We start from the raw sequence: 25,002 nt of genomic DNA on the forward strand, positions 1-25,002 counted from the left end.
CTGAGAGTCGGGAGACTACCATGTCGAAAGCTCTAAAGGAGGCTGAAGATCGACATGCCCATCAGTTGGGAGAGGCCTACCTTGTCACTAGGGCCAAGCGGAGGACGTTGGCTGCTGAACGGCAGGATCCCTTGATCGTGGAGGGGATCCCTGTCCACCCATCAGAAAGAAGGAGAACCGATGTTGCAGTACCGCCAGCACCTCCACCCTCGGAAGTGTCAGAAGTAGAACCCTTGATTCCTCTCACTCAGTTGTTGCCAAGAGAGGAGGCAGATCCATAGCCAGGGCGGTAGAAGAATCCGCCGAGCCCGGGAATGAAGATGTGTGGTCCAAAGTAGATTAGTTGCCTTAGGATGATGTACCCGTAGTTAGTAGTGTCTTTCATCGCTATCCACCGGTATTGTAATCTTTTCGTTGTATTTTGTCCATAGTTGTTGAGGTAGTCCGATCGTAGGAAAGGTAAACGATGTGTCGAGAATGGGAGAGTAAGTGCCTGTATGTTGTACCAGCATAAGGATGTTCGAAATATGCATTTTATTTATTTCGCTGTGTTATTGCGTCCATCTACCTTAAGTCTTGTTAGACGTGCTTAGGGTTTTCAAGGACGATGTTAAGTGAGTTACAAGAGAAATTACCATTCGGATGCGAGCAGACCAGCCATGATTTGATAACATAGGACACTGTATCGACAAATTGTGGATGTCCCAACAGAACACTTGAATCTTTTTAAATAAAATCCATTGTTGGATTTGAAGTCCTTGTCCCTTGTTGCGAAAGGAACCCATGTTGTTTGAATCTTCCCTTACAATACTCCTCTGATTCTGTGGTCTATGACCCCACCGTCTTCATTGCGTGTAAGTTGGTAGTAGTTGCTTGGTTAATAGCTTATGGTGTCGTGACAAAACCGAGGGCCCCTATGGAACAACTGCCACATGGTGACGCTGCTCGGCACGCGCTGGTATCAAGGTTGTTGACCAAGTACCTTTACCAAGTTACACCGCCATACCACTTTTGATACAAATATTCAGGTGTTTGAACGAAAAATCCAAAACGGGTTGATAAAATAGTATTCTCTCAAAGTAAACAAGAGGAGGTGGTTTCGGAGGAAGCATGTATGTTGCGATCTCACTTCATACAAAGGTTGGCGCATATTGTTGACAAGGAAGAGAAGGAAAGAAGAACACCTAGGAAAAGTTAGCCTGGGGTAGTAGGGAGTGCTTAGAAAAGCCTGAGTGGATGTCAAGTCCCAAGCACAGTGCTCAGCTCGACCACGCTTCGCACGCCGGGTCGCTGTCACCGTGTGCCCTACGGACGCCATCGGTGTCGGGCCCATTAGCACCATGTCCTCGCATGTCTGCGACATCGTGCCACACTTGCCGTCCTCGTGCACTGTGTGCTTCTCCTTTTCTTGGCCTCCGGTCTGCTCTTGATCCTCGCCCTTGTCCCCGTACCGGACCCCCTCCCTTCTTTCTTCTTTTGGGGACACGACCGCCCGCACGCCTCCCTCGTCGAGCGAACCCTCTCTCCTCTCCTTTATTCCTCCCTCCGCTCGCTTGCGTAGGGAGCGCGCTATGGCCGACTTTATCCCCACAGCGTGAACCGACAGTATATCCCATCCATGCAGTCTCCACTTCCGGTGCGCTGCGCCCCATCTCCGTTCGCCACTATAAGATGCCCTTGGTCCTTGCTCTTCTTCTTCATCCCCATCCCTCTCAAATCTGAAGCAGAGCTACAAGATCCAGTCATCATTGTGGAACTTGGTTCATCTTACAGAGGCGATGGTGTAATCTGAGAAGAAGAGATTTGGTTTTCGAAGAAGTTCAAGTCTAGCGTTGGTTAGTTTGGTCTTAGGGTTCACGATGTTTGACTTCCCAGTCTCCTGTTTCTGGATCTGTTGGTCATACGTCATATTTTGGATAATCATTATCTTGTTGTTTCTCCATTGCCCTCGTCTATCCTGACTTCTGGAGTAAGCCTTGGTTGTACTAGGTTGCTCTTAACCATATAACTTTAAATCCCGGTGTAATTTAGTGTTCGACGTCGTGTAATCTTTCGTGTAATTCCAGATTTACAAAATGTGTTGTAGTTTCGCCTAAGGGGAGTGGATCATAATTCACTCTTTTTGTAAACCCTCGCGTTAGGAGACGTACTTGTGTTGTAGTTTTCGCTCTTTCCACCTATAATGTAATCCTAGCCAATGTTGTGCTTTGAATCTAAGTGTGTTAGTTGCTTAAGCCCAACTCCATCAAATACTTCTTTCCACTAACATGTCATTGATTTGCTGGCCTACAATAGGCATCATGTAATGACAACCAACCTCTATATTCGTTTACAACATTGTAATAAAAAAACCATGTTACCTTTCCTTCTCATATTTTCTCATTTAATATACCAAATAGACCAACCTTTCGTAGCAACACGATGAGAAAACATATTAGATATATGAGCCATATTTTCCAAGATTTTTCCTATACCAAGCACATCACCTGCAGCGAAGCGCGGACAACAGTGGCTAGTATGTTCAAATGAATTTACAATGCACCTAACATGCTGGTACACTCCAGAACTTAGTTTTGAATTCAGTTCCTCTTACATAGAAATTTGTGGGTGGATTAAAAAAACACAACTAATTGAACCGTTTCAAACTAATTTGAGGAGCTACATATGGTTAGATACATACATACATACATATATACATACATACATATATATATATATATATACACACACATACATACATATATACACTAGAGTAATGCCACGCACGGGGTAAATGATCAGATGTAAAATCCAAGAAAACTGATGAATTTCGTAGGACATCAGTAGAGTAGAGGCACAGAAACAAGAGATCATCATAGTCCTTCATTTCGGTTCCTAGCTAGCTTAGCTAGTTTTGGTGCACTCATGGTTACTACAGTAGCTCGTTAGACAAGTTGTGTTTTGTGTGTCAAGTTTAGTGATGCCCATATGTCTTTTTATGTAGACAGTCATCAGCTGGGCACCTACTTCTTTCTCATGCATGCATGTCTTAGTCGTTGCCTCATTGGTCAAGGCCGTTTGTTAAGAAGTGAAGCTTCAGAAGCTCCTTGCGGCTCTTTGGCAGCGGCTTCCTTCTCGTCCACATGCGTGGCATGGCCTCGAGCCCAAATGACAGGAACAGGGCCTCACGGAGCACTATGGCTCATCGTTGTCCGTGATGGAAATCTTCATGGCATGAGCAAACGGTCGATGGCTCAATGCATTCGAGGTGCATGGAGCGCTGCGCTGCGCTGCGCCGTGCCTACGCGCCTGCCACACAAAGGTCAGGACTTCGTATCAAAGACGGTGACGTCCTATTGGACTGGGAAGGAGTTCGTATCAAATACGGACATGATTTGGTATGATTAGGTGTAGAGAATAGGGATATTTACCCTGTTCTGTCGATGGTATTTCGGATGATTCAATAGTATTTATGTGAAGAAGAATAAACTAAAATAAGCACAAACCGACTGGAAAATAGAAGAGCGGAACAGAGTGATTGCGTACATGCACAACATATATTTTGTTATATGAGCACTTAAATATGCTTTGGCAGTGCCAAAATTTGGCCTTGAACCAAATTCAGGCGAATTAATTAACATTACGAGGCCAATATTTGGCCTGGCACCCCCTTCTTTATCAATAACAAGTTCGGCGAAGCTCATACATATATATGGCACTGGCAGTGGCAGCTTTGGGACAGCATCGTTGCTGCGGCAGCGACCAGCCTCCCCACCGTCGGCGGCGAGGCACCACCTCCCCTTCTCCCGCAGCCACGCAGCGCCAAAAACCCTACCACCAACTCTAAACCCTCCCGCCTCCTGCTTACCCCACTCTGTCGCGGGTTCGCGGGCCCCGGCTAATCGTGGCTTCCCCGGCCTGCCGCCGTGGCAAGATTCAGGGCGCGGGAGTCGGCAGCGGTATCCGAGATGCCGTCTTTCTCTGTCGGCGCCTCACCGCAGAAGCAGCAGCACTTCGCGAGGTGCCCACTCTTATCTCATTGACGCTGTTTTCTTCCGATTGTTTTGTTTCATTCGTTGACCTGGGGATTGAGAGCTTCGCGCAATTGCGTTGGTTGGTTGGCTTGCGCAGATGGAGGCAGCTGATTCGGCAACAGAGAAAGTCGCTCCCCATTGCGTCAGGTTTGCCAGCAGAGCTTTTAGACGTCTGTTCACTATGATATTTTTGGGGGTGTTAACTCAGGGAACTGAAATTGGTTGCTTGTTGCTTCAGTGGAGAAGAGGCTAGTTGAGGAGGTGAGGAAGAACGACACACTGATCATTGTTGGCGAGACTGGGAGTGGCACAACTACTCGTAAGTATGTTTCTGTGTTGCCCTTTTCAGAATTGTTGCTTGGATGAAGTAATTGATAGAAACATGCTAATTTCTGAAACTTTTGGTTGTTAATCTGAATATGCTCTGATTCAGATGTAACTGTTTTGGGCATAATTAGTGAAAGTGGTGCTGTGGATTGCTTGTGTTTGTGGGTTCGGAAACATTTATATTCAATAACATTATACAGTATTAACAAAAGGGCTATTGTAGAAGTGAAATGGAATCTTCCCACTGTAATCTCGTAGTAATGTTGTTCCAAGTGGGATTGCTTACTTAGGAAAGTTATTCCTAGGTTTTGTACAGATTGTTTGATACAAACAGCATGTTACAAAATCGGTTTGTTTCCATATTCATCTGTAATTGCAGAAACATACCATACTAGTATTTATGTTTTTTCTCCTACCTTTTTTTCTACTTTAATTCTTTGAAGAAGCAATATTTTCTTTAATTTGCTCATGCAGAGCTTCCACAATTTTTGTACGATGATGGGTTTTGTCAGGATGGTAAAGTCATTGGCATCACTCAGCCTCGAAGAGTTGCAGCTGTTACAGTAAAAAAGCGTGTAGCGGAGGAATGCAACGACCAGCTGGGCAAAAAGGTTGGATACTCCATCAGATTTGATGATTCCTCATCCAATGCAACAAGGATTAAGTACATGACTGATGGTTTGCTTCTGAGGTAATGATGTGTTACTGCTCTGTTGCTTGTTTGATGACCATTTAGTTTTTTTTTGTTATTGGCATGTAAGTTAGTCTTTTGAGCCTCTTTGATGTGATAGTTGCCTTTTTTGTGAGCAATTTGAGAGCCAAAAGGTTTAGGTTTCTTGTCTTGATTGTTAACTCACCCCACCCCAATAATTTAAGTTCCACGAATGATGAGTATGTTTTTGAAAGGTGTACAGATGATATGCATTGCAGTCTGCAGGTCTCCTTTTTAATATGCTTATCGGAACTGAAGAACAGAAGGCATTGATAAACAATTCCCTTTTTCTGTCTCATAATGTTCCTTTTTATTTTGTACTTTCAAGTATCTCTTATATTTTAGCATTTTGCCATGGTAGATGTACATACACCTGCATTGAAATTTGTTTAGCAGAATGTGGATTTTTTTTCTAGTGTTGTTTAAACCTTCTAAAGTTCAATTTTCCATTCAATTATACCTTATCATTTTACATACTGATATATGTGTGGCAATAGTCTAGCATAGGTCTACATTTCTCTTTTTTGTGAAAAAATAGGTGTACATTTCTTTTGTTTGATGCGTGAAGTTTCTTTTTCTAATCAAAAGGTTACTTCGGATTTCCAGGGAAGCACTTTTGGATCCATTCTTGTCTAAGTATAGTGTTATAGTTGTTGATGAGGCTCATGAAAGAACTGTTCATACTGATGTCTTGTTGGGTTTGTTGAAAAAAGTGCAACATTCACGAGCTAATGCCAATAAAAATGGGAAGATTTTGGCTGATGTACAGGGCCATTCTCAAAATTTAACTCTTAAGGCATGCCAGGGAACAAAATGTGCTCCTCTAAAGCTGATAATTATGTCTGCTAGTTTGGATGCTAAGTGTTTTTCTGATTATTTTGGTGGTGCTAAAACTGTGCATATTCAAGGTCGGCAATATCCGGTTGACATACTATATACCTATCAGCCTGAGTTGGATTATATGGATGCCACATTAGTTACTATCTTTCAGGTGAGCATCATCCTTTGTTTCATGCAATCTGTAGTTGGCTTAGAGGCTAGGAAAGAAAATAGAAATCTACATAAATGGGACTTCAGGAAGAAAGGGGAAAAAAAGCTTCAGAAAACATGATGAGTGAATATATATAACCGTAGTGATGACTAATTTCTTGCATAACCTACTATCCAACTGTGACTCAATGAATCCTGCTTTTTCTGTATAAACTTCATTTTTTTAAAACATAAACTTCATTTTTTAGATGTTTGATTTAATAGATTCATTTGGAGGAAGGGCCTGGAGACATTCTTGCATTTCTAACTGGCCAGGAGGAGATTGAATCACTGGAGAGACTTATTCATGAGCGTGCTCGTTTATTTCCACCAGAAAGTAGTAAGATATTGGTTACACCTATCTATTCATCTCTCCCATCAGAACAGCAAATGAATGCTTTTAAGCCAGCACCAGTTGGAACCCGCAAGGTAAACATCAAAAGAATGTCATGTTTCAATAGGATCCTCAAAAGAATTGCATACCTCCATTTCTCTTTTTTATGTACTACCTCCGATTCCAAATGTAGATCATTTTAGCCTTCTCAAGTTTTCTCTAAATACAAGTCATCCTAAACTAATATACACTTTGTACCCTTTGCTTCCCTCCTTACCCCTGCTTAATAAATGTCACTACCTCTCACAAATGAATAAGCCATCTTTCGAATCAGTATAAATGAGGCTCATCAAGGTTGTTTGATCCTCTTCCTTATTCTTTATTCACAAATCTAAAATGGCCTATATATGGAATCACAGGGAGTATCATGGATTACTCAATCAATTTTTTATGAAGGAATTTTTGTGTACATGCTTTTAGTTTGGTTTATTTTCCTAGATGAAACCTTCTTGTTACATGGAGATTAAAGTCAATTATATCATCCTACAGTTAATTAGTTGTCATCTATGTATGTGAAAAAAAGCATGCCCTTTATAAGGAAATGGATGATTACTAATGTCCATATATCGATGGTCTGTCTGAATCCTTTGCAGGCTTGAAAACCTCTGCATGTGTTTCATATATGTCCAAAAATGTCTGCAGGTTCCTTTAATGCTAACATGATACTGCTACATGACATATGTTAAAATGATTGCAATTTTTTTTTCTCAAACATACAGCTATCTTTGTATTAAAGAAGAAGACGAAGGCAAGAAAATGAGTACATAATTGATCTTGCCATTATAAAGTGAAACAGAATTTATCTTACTATTGTTGGTCCTCTGGGTAAACATTGTTGTAATTAAGATCAACTTAAAGGAAAATGTATTAACTGTCATTTGATCATTTTGCTTGCCCCTAATAAATGTGAGAAAAGCACACTTTTAGGTAACCATTGACCAAAGTGTTCTATGGCAATATCCTAGCTCTTGCTAGTCCTCATATCTCGGCCATTATTGGCCTAGCAGATCATATCTGCATGTATAGCCTGTATTGATTAGGCTAAATTAGAGGACATTAGAGCATTTTAATTCTTTTCCTTACATGTACACTCGTTGTTGTACAAGAACAGCCATATAGCAATGGAGAAATCATTCTGCTCATTCTATTATCTTTCACAAAGGTCATAACATTAGATGCAGAAATTTTTTTGCTTTTGTTTTAGGTTACTGTTCTCGGCTATTGGTGTTTGTGATTAGAATTACTTTTAATAAAGACAATCCTTCTGTTTGTGTGTTCTGTTGTTCTTCCCATGCAGATTCAATCTTCTCCATGGTTCATTTAGTAATTTGTTTTCCTTTGTAGCCATTTCAGTGTTTCACTTATCCTTGAAAGCCCCGCACCACAGTCTGTTAAGCTAAGTTTGACTTTTTGCTGATTTGCCTCTGCTAGGTAGTTCTAGCTACAAATATTGCTGAGACTTCAGTAACAATACCTGGCATCAAATATGTTATAGATCCTGGGATGGTAAAAGCACATTCTAACAATCCTGTGACTGGAATGGAATCACTAATCATCATCCCAGTCTCTAAAGCGCAGGCTTTTCAAAGGAGGTATATGTATCTTGCTTGTTTGATTTTTCATGCCTAATATATGAGATCACAAAGAGTTCCTGCAGTCGATTAAGGAGCGGTTTTCAGCATGCTAGCATTGTAGTGGTAGAATGAATCTCCATGCGATGATTGAGTGTTCTGTATCTTATTGTTTATATCTGCTGCACTTGCATATGGGCACTTTGCAGATATTCAACCAAATAAGTCAATACTTGTCCCTTTTTATTTGCATGCCTTTTCTAACATCCTAAATCTACCCTCAGTGGTCGTGCTGGACGTGAGGGACCAGGGAAGTGCTTCCGATTGTTCCAAGAAAGTGAGTTTGATAAACTGGTGGATTGTACTGTGCCTGAAATCAAGCGGTGTAACCTCTCAAATGTTGTTCTGCAACTCAAGGCTCTTGGAATTGATGACATCATAGGTTTCGATTTTATGGAGAAATCATCAAGGTAATTTTTTAAGACTGCTTCTACATCTACATAAAAGAAAAATGCTCGGAGTCATTTTTATTTGGTGTGTTCTTTTGTGCTTGAACTTTATACTGAACTGTTATTGTCTCCAGGGGAATTAAATATCAGTGATGAAAGGATGCAATTTTTGTTATTGTGTTTAATGTATTTTATTGCTTGACACATGTACCCCAGCTTTAACTTTATAGGTAAAGAAAACCCCTGACCTAGACTTCTTTATGAACCTTATGATCTGCACTCGTGCTGATAACACCTAATAAAAACAAACTGAAGTTTTTTACCTAGAGGCTTCTCAGTAATTGTAAGTTAAATAACTTGCTGCTTTATGTCAGTGCTGAGTTTTTGCTTATTGGTGTCTTTTTTTGCTTATTGGTGTCCAAACTCCAACCTACTACAGGACTACTATTCTGAAATCGCTGGAGCAGTTAATCTTACTAGGGGCTCTGACTGATGATTATAAGCTCTCAGATCCAGTTGGTCATCAGATGGCTAGGCTGCCTTTGGATCCAATGTACTCCAAGGCATTAATTGTATCAAGCAAATTCAAGTGCTTGGAAGAAATGCTCATTGTTGTATCTATGCTTTCAGTGGAATCAATTTTCTTCTCTGTGCGTGAGAAGTTAGAAGAGGTATCCATTTGAATTACTGGCTGTTTGTAAAAATGTATGTCACAATTGGGTTCTTATCTGATATTGTGTAGTTATTCCCTCAGTTCACTTATTTTAGGGGGTTGTGTTTGCTTTGCAAACAGGTGTCATTTTGTAGCTTTGGGGCACACTTTTCATCAAATGCTCCTGTTAGTAGCTTGTTGATAGTGGGAACTGGGAGATAAGTGCCAGTAAGGAAAACTGTATAAGAAAAATGCACTCCATTCAGAAATGTATCATATATGGCATTTGAGTGGTTAAACTTAACTTTGACCGCTATCTGTGAACAGCCATTTAGATTGGTCATGTGAAAAAATTAGTACCATCAAATTTGTTACAAGCCGTATAGAAAATTGATGGTCTTTGTTGTTTGGCTACCTTAAAAAAGTATCTTTAGACATAAATCATGATTAATTTTTTGCTTAATCATAAATAAGCATATGCTTCAATCTGTTTTACTCACATTTCCTTTGTGCCACTCTTTCCCTATTGGACACAAGATATAGAAACTCGATTTGTTTTGTGATGAGAAAGAAGTCAGTGTGTTACTCGCTGCTATTAGTGCAATAATTGACCCATTTAATTTATTTTCTATAGGCAAGAGCTGCCAGGAAGGGTTTCGAAAGCTCTAAAGGAGACCATATCACATTAGTGAATGTCTATCGAGCAGCTGCAGCATGCTTGGAGAAGAGCAAAAATGCAAATGCCAAAGAAAAAACAATGGAAAAGGCTTTGAACAGGTGGTGCAGGGAAAACTTTATCAACTCGCTCTCTAAGACATGCTCGCGATGTTCACAGGTTAGTTCTAGTTTCTGCTGTCTGTTTGAAAGTACTTGTACAGAAGCTCTATTGTAGGTGTAGGGAGTTAGAATGTAGTAATAAGTAGTTTAGCACACCCGCTGATGTCCTAATGAAGTAGGGAAAGCATTGCGAAAGAGGGGTAAAGATAAGTATTGTCTTTTTTTTTTGTGTACCTACACCCCATTTTTTTGAACGGGAAATACAGCAGGGGAAGCCCCCACTGTAGGAATATATTAAATAAAAACTGAAACCTGTACAAAAGATAGAGAAATAACAACAAACCAACCAGCCGGGGGGCTGAGGTAGCCACGGCGGGGAGGGAACCGCAGGCCAAAAACCAGGGAGGCCTAAGAGAGATCTAAACAGAGGAGAAAAGCTACACGTTTATCATCTCTCATTCTAAAAGCCTGAAGTTTGGCCTCTTCACAGAAGAGATTTTTCCAAGAAGAGAAAGAAGGCCGGCAACCATATTTTTCGATCGAACAAGATGCCTGATGAGTGGAGGAGAAGTATATTGGTACCGATCTACAAGAATAAAGGGGATATTCAAAGTTGTACAAATTACCGGGGAATTAAGTTGATGAGCCATACTATGAAGCTATGGGAGAGAGTTATCGAGCATCGCTTGAGAGCAATAACGCGGGTCTCTATGAACCAATTTGGTTTCATGCCCGGAAGGTCAACCATGGAAGCCATTTTCTTAATAAGACAAGTTATGGAGCGGTATAGGGAGAAGAAGAAGGACCTACACATGGTTTTTATTGACTTGGAGAAGGCTTATGATAAAATACCAAGGAATGTTATGTGGTGGCCTTTGGATAAACATAAAGTCCCAACAAAGTACGTCGGGCTCATTAAGGACATGTACAGCAATGTTGTGACTAGAGTTCGAACAAGTGATGGAGACACGGATGACTTCCCGATTAGGATAGGACTACATCAAGGGTCAGCTTTGAGCCCTTATTTGTTTGCTTTAGTGATGGATGAGGTCACAAGGGACATACAAGGGGACATCCCTTGGTGTATGCTTTTCGCGGACGATGTAGTGCTAGTTGATGAAAGCCGGACAGGAGTGAATCAGAAACTGGAGTTATGGCGGGAGACTTTGGAGTCCAAAGGTTTTAGACTTAGTAGAACTAAAACTGAGTATATGAGATGTGACTTCGGCACTACTACTCGGGAGGAGGAAGATGTTAGTTTGGAAGGTCAAGTAGTGCCTAGGAAGGATACCTTTCGATATTTAGGATCAATGCTACAGAGGGACGGGGATATTGATGAAGATGTTAGCCATAGAATCAAAGCAGGGTGGATGAAGTGGCGGCAAGCGTCTGGTGTCCTATGTGACAAAAGGGTACCACAGAAGTTAAAAGGCAAGTTTTATAGGACGGCGATTAGACCTGCTATGTTGTATGGTGCAGAATGTTGGCCTACGAAAAGACGACATATTCAACAGCTAAGTGTCGCGGAAATGCGTATGTTGCGTTGGATTTGTGGTCATACAAGAAGGGATCGAGTTCGGAACGATGATATACGTGAGAGATTAGGGGTAGCGCCAATTGAAGAAAAGCTTGTCCAACACCGGTTGAGATGGTTTGGACATGTGCAACGGAGACCTCCAGATGCACCGGTGCGTAGTGGAATCCTAAGTCAGGATAGTAACGTGAAGAGAGGCAGAGGAAGACCGAAGTTGACTTGGGTAGAGGCAATAAAAGGAGACTTGAAAGGATGGAATATACCCAAAGACTTAGCCTTAGATAAGAGTGCTTGGAAGACAGTTATTCACGTGCCTGAACCTTGATTGCTTCTGTTGGGTTTCAACTCTAGCCTACCCCAACTTGTTTGGGACTTAAAGGCTTTGTTGTTGTTGTTGTTGTTGTAGAAAGAAGGCCGGCCAATATCGAATATGAAGTTGTTTCTCTGCATCCAAATATGCCAGGCAGCAATGATGAAGGTCTCCATGAAGAAAGGATTTTGGTGCTGCTGTTTTGATTGTATCATCATTTGAAAGAATTCACTCTGAAGGTTCCATTGGATTCCCAAGTGCTGCCAACATTCCTGGCTGAAGGGGCAACTGAAAAATAGGTGGTGAGCAGTTTCCTCAACATTATTGCTGCAAAGAACACAGTTGTAATTATTGCCCTCTAATTTGTGCTTTTTTCTCCTGAGGATGTTTCTAGTATTTAGTCTGTCCATGAGTAGAAGCCAGGAGAACACTCTGAGTTTGTTGCAGCACTTTGAATTCCAAATCCAGAGAAAGGGAGCAGGAGGCTGTAAATTTTTGTAGGGTAGGTGGTAGAATCTAGATGACGTATAGTTGCTGCTCCCCCACAAGTAACTCCAAGAATCTTTAGTATGTATTCCTGAAGACCTTGGTATTCATGATAAGCTTGTGACCGGAGGCTATTGTTTAATAGGAATTGTGAGACTGAGATATTCTTGTTCTTTGCAAAAGAGTAGAGCCTTGGAAACTTGATCTGCATGACATTATCATTCCATAGGTCTGACCAGAAGAGAACGGTTGATCCATCTCCAATTTTGCAATTAGCAATCCCTCTAAAAAGGTCACAAAGTTCTTCAGAACATCCCTCCACCAAAAGGAACCTCTATCAGTAGAGGCATGTGGGATATCTCCATTAGAGTAGTGAGCATGCCAAATAAGTTTCACCCAGGGAATTTCCTTCTTATTATAGAACTTGTCTAGATGTTTAAGTAGAAGGGCAGAATTTTGACTTCTTAGGTTGATAATACCCTGTCCACCTTTCTTTTTTGGTTTACAACACTTCGGCCAAGCCACCAGCGGCTTCATTTTAGCATTACTGTCAGACCCTCTCCATAGGCAGTGCCTTCTTGCTCTCTCAATGTAATCGATGACTGAGACAGGTAGCTGCAGAGTACACATAGCATATGTAGGAAGAGAAGAAATGACAGAATTAACCAGTTCCAATCTTCCAGCGTGAGAGAGGAAATTTGAAGTGGCAGTGAATCTTCTCTCCACCTTGTTCATGATGAATCCAAAATGCTCCACTCTTGGCTTAGTGGTGCCCAATGGCAGCCCAAGGTAGGTGAAAGGGAGGGTTTCCAACTTGCAACCGAAGACTCCAGCCAGCTGTCGGGCTTTGTCATGTGAGAGGTTTAGAGGGACCAGACATGACTTCATATAGTTAACTCTAAGACCAGTTGATTGAGCAAAAGATTCCAACAGACCCTTTAGAGTGAATAGTTCTCTCTGGGAGGCTTTCATGATGAGGATGGTGTCATCCGCGTATTGGATAATAGGATATTGAGCATTTTCATAGGATTGAATTGGGAGTTCAAAGAGACCTTCTCTGTGACCTTTGTTGATGATACATTGAAGAAGGTCAGCAGCCAACACAAAGAGGAGGGGGGAAAGTGGGTCACCCTGCCTAACCCCCCGCTTGCAATGAAAGTGCTTGCCAGGAACTCCATTAAGCAGAATAGAAGAGGTTCCCGAGATAAGAATTCTCTGAATCCAGTCACACCAAGTTTCATCAAGTCCTAGCTGCCTCATCATTTGAATGATAACATTATGCTCAATGGTGTCAAAAGCCTTTGTGAAGTCCAATTTAACAATGACAATTTCCTTCTTGGATTGTTGACATTGATGAATGTACTCATAGGCCCAAGCCAGACAGTCCTTTATGGTTCTGTTTTGATAAAACCATATTGGTTGGTATGAATGAGGGGTATAATTTTACCTTGCAACCTGTTAGCCAATAACTTTGTGATGATTTTGATAGCACAGTTGAGAAGGGAGATAGGCCTGAAATCATTGACAGTAGCAGGGTTGTTTGTCTTGGGGATCAGGGTAATGTGGGAATTATTTATAGACTGCAGATCCAAGGAACCATCGAAGAAATCAAAGCACAGGTTATAGAAGTCCTCTTTGACTATCTCCCAACAACTTTTCATGAAAAACCCATTAAAACCATCAGGTCCTGGAGGTTTATCTGCAGGCATTTGCTTGATGACAGAATCAATATCCTCGATGATGAAAGGCCTGGACATTTCATCAAGGCTATCACTAGTCTGAACAAGCTGGGTTAGGTCAAAGAGCATGGTGGGGTTGGTGGTGCATCCCATCCTGTGATTGTACTCTTCAAGAAGCATAGAAGCCTTTTCACTATGTTCATAAACTGATCTGCCATCTTCAGTTTCAAGAGAGGTGATGGTGTTGAGCCTGTATCTTTCTGTAGCAACAGCATGAAAAAATTTTGTGCTTTCATCGCTGAATTTAGTCTATCTGATAGTATATCTTTTCTTCCAGTATTCCTTTTGATGTTTGAGAAGCATGAGTATGTGATTCTTCAGGATTTTCCTGAAGTTGTATTCTTGGACAAACAGAGGCCTTTGTTCTTCCAGTGAATCCAAGACTTCCAGAATGGAGTGACAATTCTTTATCAAGCGTTTGAGATTAGAGTGACTTTTACTCCACTTTTTTAAAGTAGCTCTTAGGAGTTTAAATTTGGCAGTGATTCTGGTTGCACTATTAGTAGCCGAGATATTGGTGCTCCAAACAAATTTTACTAAATCATAGAAGCCTTGATGTTCAACCTAAAAATTTTCAAACCTGAAAATTTGTGCTTTGGGAATAGAGGTGCCAATCTGAATTTTGCAAGGAATATGGTCAGAAGTGGGTCTAGCCATAGGAAGGAGGAGGGTGTTTGGGAAATCACAAGTCCAGTTGGGAGTGGTAAAAACCCAATCAATTTGTTCAAGAAGGGGAACACTTTGCATGTTACTCCAAGTAAAATTCCTTCCTTTGAGAGGGATCTCCATTAAGCCCAGATTGCTGATAATTTCATTGAAAATCATTATGTCATTCATATTACCCTCATCTCTATTTCTATCAGATAGTGCTCTATAGAAGTTGAAATCACCAGCCAACATCCAATTTTCCTCTGCATTGAGCTGTAGATCATTGAGCCATTGAACAAAAGTGTCTCTATCAGGTCCATGGCAGGGACCATAGATAGAAGAGAGAGTCTAGGTTTGCCCATTATGAGATGAGGTAAAGCGCACTGTTACATTGAATTTGTTTATTTGAACAACTTGACCAGAGAAGATAGAGCCATTCCATCCAATTAGTATTCCTCTAGAGGCACCCTGGGAGGGGGAGAAAGCAAACTGATTGAAGCGCTTTGGAGCCAGCTTTTTGATAAAGGAATGATCGAAATGCTCCCTTTTGGTTTCCTGGATGCAGAAGATGGCACAGTCAGTTTCATTAATTTTTTCCTTGATGGCATTACATTTGTCTTCAGAGTTTACCCCTCTAATGTTCCAGTTTAAAATGTTCCAGGATCTGTTGAGACTTCTATTGTTGTTGTTGTTGCTGGGGCTTGTATCTGTTAGCAAGTTATGTTTGCCTCCTAGACTCCTAGACTATTGTGCCTGCGCCTTGGACTCTGGATACAGCCATGCGCCAGGCTAGGCACTTGTGCCATTTAGTATGAGTTAATTAGGTTCCCAGGTTGTGTTCACACCTTGAACCCTTGAGTTCTCCTGCCTATATATTGTAATCCCTTGTAATCTGTGATCTATCAATATATACTATTCAGAGTTTATCTCTCTTACATGGTATCACGAGTCCGGGTAACACCCGTTTTCCCTTCCGCTTCTCTGGCGTGCTGCTTCTAGCGCCGCCGCCTCCGGCGTGCTGCCCCTTGCGCCGCCCCTCCATTCTCCGCCATGGCCGGCTCCCTTCACCCCTCTGCTGCTGACAACGAGGCCGAGCGCAAGCGCCAGGAGGACGCCCGCGCCGCCCACAACGAGGCCGAGCGCAAGCGCCAGGAGGACGCCCGCGCCGCCCAGGCTGCCGCCCGTCGCGCCACTCTCGCTCGCGCCGAAGAGGCCGAAGCCGAGGCCGCCGCCGCGGCACACGAGCGCGACGTTGCGGCTGCGCGCGTCCGCGCCGCCCTGGAGCGCGCGGCCCAGGAGCGGGCCGCTGCCGACCCTCACCTTGAAGATCCGCCAGAGGACCGCGACGAGGACGCGTCCTCCCTCTTCGATGGCCCTCGTACCTCAGTTCAGGCCGCCATAGCTCTTCAGGAGGCTACTGTTGTTCTTCACCTGCACGCCCAAGCTGTGGCCGTCCAGAACATCCGTCATCTTGTCCGCGTCGTTCTCGACATCACCTCTGGCAGCTTCGCTCGGTGGCGCGAGCAATTCCTGCTCGCCCTGGGCAAGTACTCCCTTCAGGGCCATGTTCTTCAGGACGATCGTCCCCTGAACTCGCCAGACTGGGAACGCATGGACTGCGTCGTCCGCTCCTGGCTCTACGGCACCCTCTCCGACAATCTCCACGACATTGTCCGGCATCGCGGCGACCAAGGCGACACTGCCCGTACCACCTGGCTTGCCATTGAGAGCCAATTTCTCGGCAACCGGGAGGCGCGCGCTCTCATTCTTGACGCCAAACTTCGCACGCTTGTCCAAGGGGACCTATCTGTCACCGACTACTGCAAGCTTCTCAAGACCACCGCCGACAACCTCGCTGATCTGGGTGAACCCGTCAGCGACCGCTCCCTCGTCCTCAATCTCATCCGAGGTTTGAACGAGCGGTTTGTCTCCGTTGGCCGCCATCTTCGACGCAGCCGTCCCTTCCCTTCCTTCTTGGAGGCTTGCGACGAGCTCACTCTCGAGGAGCTTACCATGGGGGCCCCGACTCCGTCTCCTCCCACGGCTCTCGTCGCCAGCACAGGCAGCGGCTCCTCGTCCCCTCGTCCCGCCTCCCAGCAGTTTTCTGGGCATCCCAACACCGAGCCTGGGGGTGGCAAAGGGGGCGGCTTTGGTGGCAAAAACAATCGTCGCGGCGCTCGGGGCCGAGGCGGCAACAGTGGACACAGGGGCGGCAAAGGCGGCGGCTCAGGCACGTCTGCTCCATCCAACCAGGGGGCGAGTGGGTCTTGGCCCACCCACTACAACCCGTGGCTCATTGTCCCCGGGCCGCGTCCTCTGCTTCGCGGTGCACCCACCCATCCACCACACCAGCAGGCGTTGCTGGCACAACAGGGAGCCTTCCTGGCTTCACAGCAGCACCCTCCAGCACCGTTTCAGCAGGAGTACCTGCAGCAGGCCTCTCCTGCTGCCTTCTACGGTCAGCAGGGTGCTCCTGTGCCTTTCTTCGGCACCTCGGCTCCTCCCGGCTTCTACACCTCTCCAACCGGTCTTCCGGCGGCCTTCGATCAGCAATCCCTTGCTTCCACCTTCAGCACCATGACACTACAGCAGCCGCCGAACAACGACTGGTACTTCGACTCAGGTGCCACCTCCCACATGACTTCTGATTCTCGCACTCTTTCACACCCTAACTCTTCACAGTATCCTTCTCCTTCTTCTATCATTGTTGGTGATGGCTCCTTACTCCCTGTCACCGCCACTGGCACCACCACTCTCACCGATTCTCTGTCCCTCAATAATGTTCTTGTTTCACCACGCCTCATTAAAAACCTCATTTCAGTACGTCAGTTCACCACTGACAATAATTGTGCTGTTGAATTTGACCCTGCTGGTTGTTCTGTGAAGGATCTGGAGTCTCACAAGGTGATCATCAGGTGCAATAGCTCCGGGCCCCTCTACCCATTACATCTCTCCGGCGCCACCGCCCTTGCTGCTGATTCCTCACCTGCACTTTGGCATCGTCGGCTTGGCCATCCTGGTCGTGACACGTTGTCCAAAGTCACCTCTGTTATTCCTGGCTGTACTAAAGAACTTGGTTCCATTTGTCATGCGTGTCAGTTAGGGCGTCATACACGCCTTCCGTTTCAAACATCATCTTCTCGGGCATCTAATTTATTTGAGCTCATTCACTGTGATTTATGGACTTCCCCAGTTGTTAGTATTTCTGGCTTCAAATACTACTTAATTATACTCGATGATTATTCCCACTATGTTTGGGCGTTTCCTCTTCGTCTCAAATCTGACACGTTTACCACTCTAACTAACTTTCTCGCCTATGTTCACACTCAGTATGGCACTGCTGTAAAAGCTATCCAGTGTGACAATGGCCGGGAGTTCGATAACTCTATCTTCCGCTCCTTCTTCCTCACCAACGGCATCCACCTTCGCATGTCCTGTCCATATACTTCATCTCAGAATGGGCGGGCTGAGCGCATGATCCGCACCATCAATAATGCGGTTCGCTCCCTTCTTATTCAAGCTTGCATGCCCCCTTCATACTGGGTTGAAGCCTTACACGTCGCCACACATGTTCTCAACATCCTACCCACCAAAACCCTTCACTCCTCCACACCTCACTCTGTCCTGTTTGGTGTTCAGCCCCAATACGACCATCTTCGCGTCTTTGGCTGCGCTTGCTATCCTAACCTTTCCGCCACAGCCACCCACAAACTTGCACCTCGATCCTCCTTGTGCATCTTTCTTGGCTATTCCTCCAACCATAAAGGATACCGCTGCCTCGACCTTCAAACCAATCGTGTTCTCATCTCTCGACATGTCGTGTTTGATGAGAACTCGTTCCCCCTTTCCCAGCAGCCCACTCCTCCCAATCCAGCGGACTTCGATTTTCTAACTGATGATGCTGATCCCATGCCCAGTGCACCACTACCTTTATTTTCTACAGGTACCTCCGTTGGTATTCCTGCACGGCCACGTGCAGCACCCCCTGTCGGCACGCCATCAGCACCCTGCACGGACTGTCCTCGTGTGGCATTCAGTGACGGTGCAGCCATCGAGACAGCAGCTGCCACTCCGGTGCCGGGCAAGGTTCTTTCACCAATATCAGGCGCCCGGCAGGCCACTCCCTCTACACCTGCTGCTGCTGCAGCTCCAGGCGCTGCTGCAGCCCGGCAGGCCGCTCCATCTACGCCTGCTACTGCTGCAGCTCCAGGCGCTGCTGCAGCCCCCGGCGCCCCAGGTCCCTCCGTTCCTGCAGCAGCCCCCGTCAGGCCTCGACCACTGCTGGTGTATTCACGGCGCCAGGCAGCCGCTCCTCCTCCGCAACCGGCTGCCTCCAGCCCGCCGGCTCTGCCCAAGGGCGCCGTGTCTGTACAGCCCACCGTCAACAATCACAGCATGACAACACGCGCCAAAGCTGGTCACCAGTTTCCTAGTGTCTACAACAGCACAACACTGTCACCGGTGCCCCGCAGCTTCCGTAGTGCCCTTACTGATCCCAATTGGAGGGCTGCCATGGAAGAAGAGTTCTCTGCTCTCCTTCAGAACAACACATGGGAGCTTGTTCCTCGACCGTCTCAAGGCAACATTGTCACTGGTAAATGGATTTTCAAGCACAAATTCAGGGCTGACGGGTCCCTAGAGCGCTACAAGGCTCGTTGGGTCCTTCGAGGCTTTACTCAGCGCCCGGGGATCGACTTTGACGAGACATTCAATCCTGTTGTCAAGCCCGCCACAGTTCGGACAGTGCTCTCCCTCGCCCTCTCCCGCGAATGGCCAGTTCACCAGCTCGATGTAAAGAATGCCTTTCTACACGGGACCCTGTCTGAAACTGTTTTTTCTGCACAGCCTGCTGGTTTTGAGGATGCCACTCATCCCGGATATGTCTGTCGACTCAACAAGTCTCTCTATGGTCTCAAGCAAGCTCCTCGGGCATGGTACAGTCGCTTTGCTACATTTATTCTCTCACTTGGATTTGTGAATGCCAAGACAGACACCTCCCTATTTATCTACCATCATGGTGCCGACACAGCATACTTGCTGCTGTACGTAGATGACATCATCCTCACTGCCTCCTCCACAGCTGTCCTCCGTCGCATCATATCTGCCCTACAGCGTGAGTTCAACATGAAGGACCTTGGCAAGTTACACCATTTTCTTGGAATGCAAGTTCAGCACCGGGATGGATGTCTACTTTTGTCTCAGCAACAATACATGATGGAGATTCTTGACCGGGCTGGTATGACTAAATGCAAACCCTGCTCTACTCCAGTTGACACCAATCCAAAGCTATCTGCAGTAAGTGGTGACCCAGTTCAGGATCCCTCTGATTTTCGCAGCCTAGCTGGTGCTCTTCAGTACCTCACTTTCACTCGTCCGGACATTGCTTATGCTGTTCAGCAAGTGTGTCTCCACATGCATGATCCACGGGAACCTCACTTGGCTGCCCTCAAGCGGATCCTTCGGTATGTTCGCGGGACTCTACATTTGGGGTTGGTGCTCCGCCCCTCATCCCAACATGAGCTGGTCGCCTACTCTGATGCTGACTGGGCCGGCTGCCCGGATACTCGCAAGTCCACTTCTGGATATGCGGTCTTCCTTGGTGATAACCTCATTTCCTGGTCCTCCAAACGCCAAAACACCGTGTCCCGATCCAGTGCCGAAGCTGAATATCGCGCCGTTGCCAACACTGTTGCAGAAGCTTCCTGGCTGCGCCAACTTCTCAGCGAATTACAGTCCCCCTTGCAGCGTGCTACATTGGTCTACTGTGATAACATCAGCGCCGTCTACATGTCCGCCAACCCAGTCCAGCATCAGCGGACTAAACACATTGAGATTGATCTCCATTTTGTTCGGGAACATGTTGCTCTTGGTGCTGTTCGAGTTCTTCATGTTCCAACCACCTCTCAGTATGCCGACATCTTCACCAAAGGATTGCCATCTTCGCTCTTCACAGAGTTTAGAACCAGTCTGAACGTCCGCTGCACCGATGCCCAGACTGCGGGGGGATGTTAGCAAGTTATGTTTGCCTCCTAGACTCCTAGACTATTGTGCCTGCGCCTTGGACTCTGGATACAGCCATGCGCCAGGCTAGGCACTTGTGCCATTTAGTATGAGTTAATTAGGTTCCCAGGTTGTGTTCACACCTTGAACCCTTGAGTTCTCCTGCCTATATATTGTAATCCCTTGTAATCTGTGATCTATCAATATATACTATTCAGAGTTTATCTCTCTTACAGTATCCATGGAAACAGTACTAGATTTCAGCACTCCTACTTGGGCCTGCTTCGTCTTCAGGCCTTGATGTAAGGAGCAAGTCCGCTGTCACCTCCAAAGGAGCAATGCGGCAAATTTCTGTTGCCACCCTCTGAATTTCAGCAATAGGTATTTCTGGGAAGGTAGCACCAACACTGTTATATTTATCAATAACAGAGAGCCCAGGGCATTCATTGGTCTAACAGGTGGAAGGGAGAAGAATGTTATCCAAAAGATCAGTTTGTGATTTGATCTTCTTGCCCTTAGTTTTGTTTCTGTTTGTTGTCTTCTTTGAAGAAATCATAGTAGGTTTACACCCATTAAGCTTTTCGATGAACCTTGGGCTTCTTCTTAGCATCTGGGTGGAAACAGGAGTGCAACATTTCTTTTTCCTTGCCACATTGTCTTTGCCCTTGTCCATACTGGCAATGTCAGTTGAGTGAGCTGGTACGTATTCTTCAGGGGAAGCTGGTAAGATGTTTTCGTCATGTTGTGAAGAAAGTTCCACACTAATAGTTGCCTTCTCGAGTTCTTTAGCCTTGCCCTTAAACTTTCTCCTGTAATACACTCTAGTTATGGGAGCAGTTCTTGTGCAGAGATCAACAGGTTGAGGTTGAAGACTTGGCAAGGACTGCAAAGTGTTAGAGAGAACAGATATAGTAGTAGCAGTATTCTGATCAAGGAAGTTCATAATGGTGTTGAGGGAGTTGATTCCCAGGGAGGCAAGGTCGATTTGGATAAGAGAGCTTGGGATAGGCAGATTCCTCAGAGTTCCTGTGCCTGGCGCAATCTGGACATTGAATATCTGTCTCAAACCAGCAGCAAGAAAGCTAGAGATTGCCTCTCTTTTCTTATAATCCCTTTGCTCTTCAAACATCTTATTGATCATAATAGGCATTGGAGAGTTGCTGATTGCTAGAGCTTGGTTTTGTTGAATTCCAGTATGTTCAACCACTAAGTTTTCTTTCTCGTTGGGCTGCTTGTCAATAGTGATTTTCCTTTCATTGCTCTGCCTAGGCTGGAGAAAGGCCGGGGCAACAGGGGATGAAGCAGCATCAACTATCACAGCAGAACCTTGATCCTCTTCCATGACCTCTTGATTACTAGAGGGAATACAACGAGTCGAGTCTTGGGTGCCGAGCATAGAAGGCAAGGCATCATCAGGTGCATTGGGACCAAGGGACCATTGAATATAATTTGTTCTCCCTTGCCCACTGTGTTCTTCACCCAAGGGGTGTTTCCTGGGCTTAATGGCCTAATTACACTTGACGTCTAATTGTCTCTTGACACAGTAACGAGCCCGATGACCATAATTGAAGCAGTAAATACAGTGAGTCTCCCCCCCGGCAATCTTTAACAAGATGAGCCGGACTTAAGCATCTGAAACAGAGGCGGGTTGCATGACTTGGGAAAATACTGAAGCGTTCACCTTGGGGAGGCAACCCATCATTAAACCTTACTGACTGATGGGTCATGGCGGCATGATCAAGATTGAGGTGGATTGGGACATCAGTCAGTGTAGCTGTTGGAGAGCAGGAGCAGGCATGCTTGACAGGAGCATCTGAAGAAACTGAAGCTTTCCCAAAAACGTTGTAGGAGTCTTTCATAACAGGGCAGAAGATAGCACCAATCTTAATCACCGAAAAAAGCTCCCTAGGACGAGATTTATGAATCAGAGAATCTTGAGTGAGCTTTTTATGGAAAGAAACTCTTTTAGAAGACATGCTTTTTCCCTTGTTTGGGAGATTTGGAGATTTGCGCCTGGTCACAGTCGACCAAATATCCTTCTCTTCTTTTTCCCATTTTTTCTGTTGGAGTTCCCAGTTATCACCCCCATCACGCCACATGTGGAAGTAGATGTCAAAGTGGTCAGTGGTAATCCTCTTGAGAGCACGAACCAACAAACCCACATGCTTCGAGGCAACGGAAAAGCGAAAATGTTGATCTTGCAGATAGGTAACATGGAATCCAGCAGGAGAGCCACCCAGGCAACAATGAATAGCCATAGCAACTGACTCTTCAGTCAAACGAAAGAGGTATCTTCGGAAAACCACAAGCATGAAGAAGGAGCCATCCGGAGACGAAGATGGGTGATGCATTGATGAAGAGAACTTGTGAAGAACTTCAGCTTCGAATCTCTTACCCGGAGAGAAATCCCAGTCCTCGACTAACTCCGCAAGAGCAGGATCCTGCTCAAGTTCGAGGAGGGCACCAGGGGAGCAGACCTGCTGAGCCATGCAGGGGAGCTCAATGCCAGCGAAGGTCCCGCGGGAAGGAATGGCAGCAGCACCGAGCAGCCGCAGAGCAGATCAGTAGCAGCAGATCAGCACCGAGGAGCGGCAGAGCAGGAGAAGGCACCGAGCAGCCGCAGAGTAGATAACCGAGCAACCGTAGAGCAGATCAGTAGCAGCAGATCAGCACCGAAGAGCAGTAGAGCAGAGCAGATCAGCACCGAAGAGCAGAGCAGAGCAGATCAGCACCGAAGAGCAGCAGAGCAGAGCAGGTCAGCACCGAGCGCACGTCGATACCACCGAGCAGCAGCAAAGAAACATCAACTCGCAGCAGAGAATCGCACCAAGAGGCAGCCGCCGGATCAGTCCGCAAGGAGGGCGGACGTAGAAGCCAAAGGCGGGGCCAGCGGCGACGGAAGATGGGGGCCGCGGATCTGATTCGCCAGACGGGCGAACGACCCAAGTCGACGCCGAGTCTTCTCCTCTCTCGCGTGGGAGCAGGGGCTCCTCCGCAGCCTTTCTATTGTGAGTTCAGGCCGGCCATGGCGGTGTGGGACCTACACCCCATTTTCAAAACACATTTGTCATTTTTAAACTAGTGAAAAATATATTCTTTTAGGTTGTCGGCACTGCTGACACACAAAGTTTTGTGGGAAAACTTGACCATGTGTGAACTACACACACAAAAAAAAGACAAATCACTTATCATTGATCAAAAAACGATAAACTTGATCATATGTGAGCTGCACAGAAAGACAAAATACCTATCTTTTTCCACAGAAGGCATGTGGTCAATTTTGTCATGAAATTTTGTGTGTCAATATAATTATACATGGTCTGCATGGAGGGATTGAGCTATGAAGATCAGATTTGAATATCATTATGTAAAAAAATGAAATGGAAACCTGTACATTTTGACTTTTATTGGGACCTCTAGACCATGCTGCGAGTTGACATAGCAATTTTCTGTCATTTGCAGTCAAATCCAGGGCCATGTCCAACAAATGGGGCTAAACCTGTCATCATGTGGAGATGACATGGTTCTGTTTCGGAGATGCCTCACGTCTGCCTTCTTCTTGAATGCAGCAATGCGACACCCAGATGGATCGTACAGGTATCATTCCATGTTATATATTTTCAATCCAAATGCCTCACCATGGATATCTTTCTCATGCATCTTAATCAAAGAGTACTGTCCTAAACTAATCTGAGACTTAGATCACACCAACCAAAACCTGAAGAATGCTGCATGTTTGAGTTTATATTAAGATTGTGATGAGGACTACGATTCTCCCCATCTTAAAGGTTTTACCTGTTGTTTGGCAGGGCCCTTGCGACTGGCCAGAGCGTGCAGATCCACCCTTCATCTGTGCTTTTCAGGACCAAGCCTGACTGCGTCGTCTTCAACGAGCTAGTTCGGACGACACAGAATTACGTCAAGAACCTGACCCGTATTGACCCCTTGTGTCTGGCTGAGCTCGCCCCGCAGTACTAGGCTACCGAGGAGTAATTGTGATCAGTGGACATTGCGCATAGTAATCTTTTATGGTAGTGATAAATTATTTATATTTATGCAATTCGTTAGAGCGTGGTGCCACTGCCGAGCAATCTTAGCCTAACAAATGCATTCGTGGGCAGTTTAAATTTTGAACTTCAAATGTACTTAATTTCTGTATGCTTTAAAATAGAGTCAGTTGTAACAATTTTAAACAGACCCAATTACAGGTAGACTAGGCATAATGTGAATTTTCACTCATTTTAGCATCCAACTCTCGGATAGGCCTTTTTTTTGTATTGCATCGTTTGGAGTGTAACCCTGCCTTGAATTAGTAAAACCTCATCATTTCTTTGCAATGTGGGCAGAGGGATTGTTTAAGT

The 25,002-nt window shown here is 45.2% G+C and overlaps 1 pseudogene; it reads left to right on the top strand.

The window, feature by feature from the left end:
* The first annotated feature begins 3,686 nt into the window (after positions 1–3,686).
* On the top strand, positions 3,687–24,968 carry LOC136527001 (pre-mRNA-splicing factor ATP-dependent RNA helicase DEAH10-like; annotated as a pseudogene).
* The last annotated feature ends 34 nt before the right edge of the window (positions 24,969–25,002 follow it).

The sequence above is a fragment of the Miscanthus floridulus genome, chromosome 19 (genome assembly GCF_019320115.1).
Source record: "Miscanthus floridulus cultivar M001 chromosome 19, ASM1932011v1, whole genome shotgun sequence".
NCBI lineage: Eukaryota > Viridiplantae > Streptophyta > Magnoliopsida > Poales > Poaceae > Miscanthus > Miscanthus floridulus.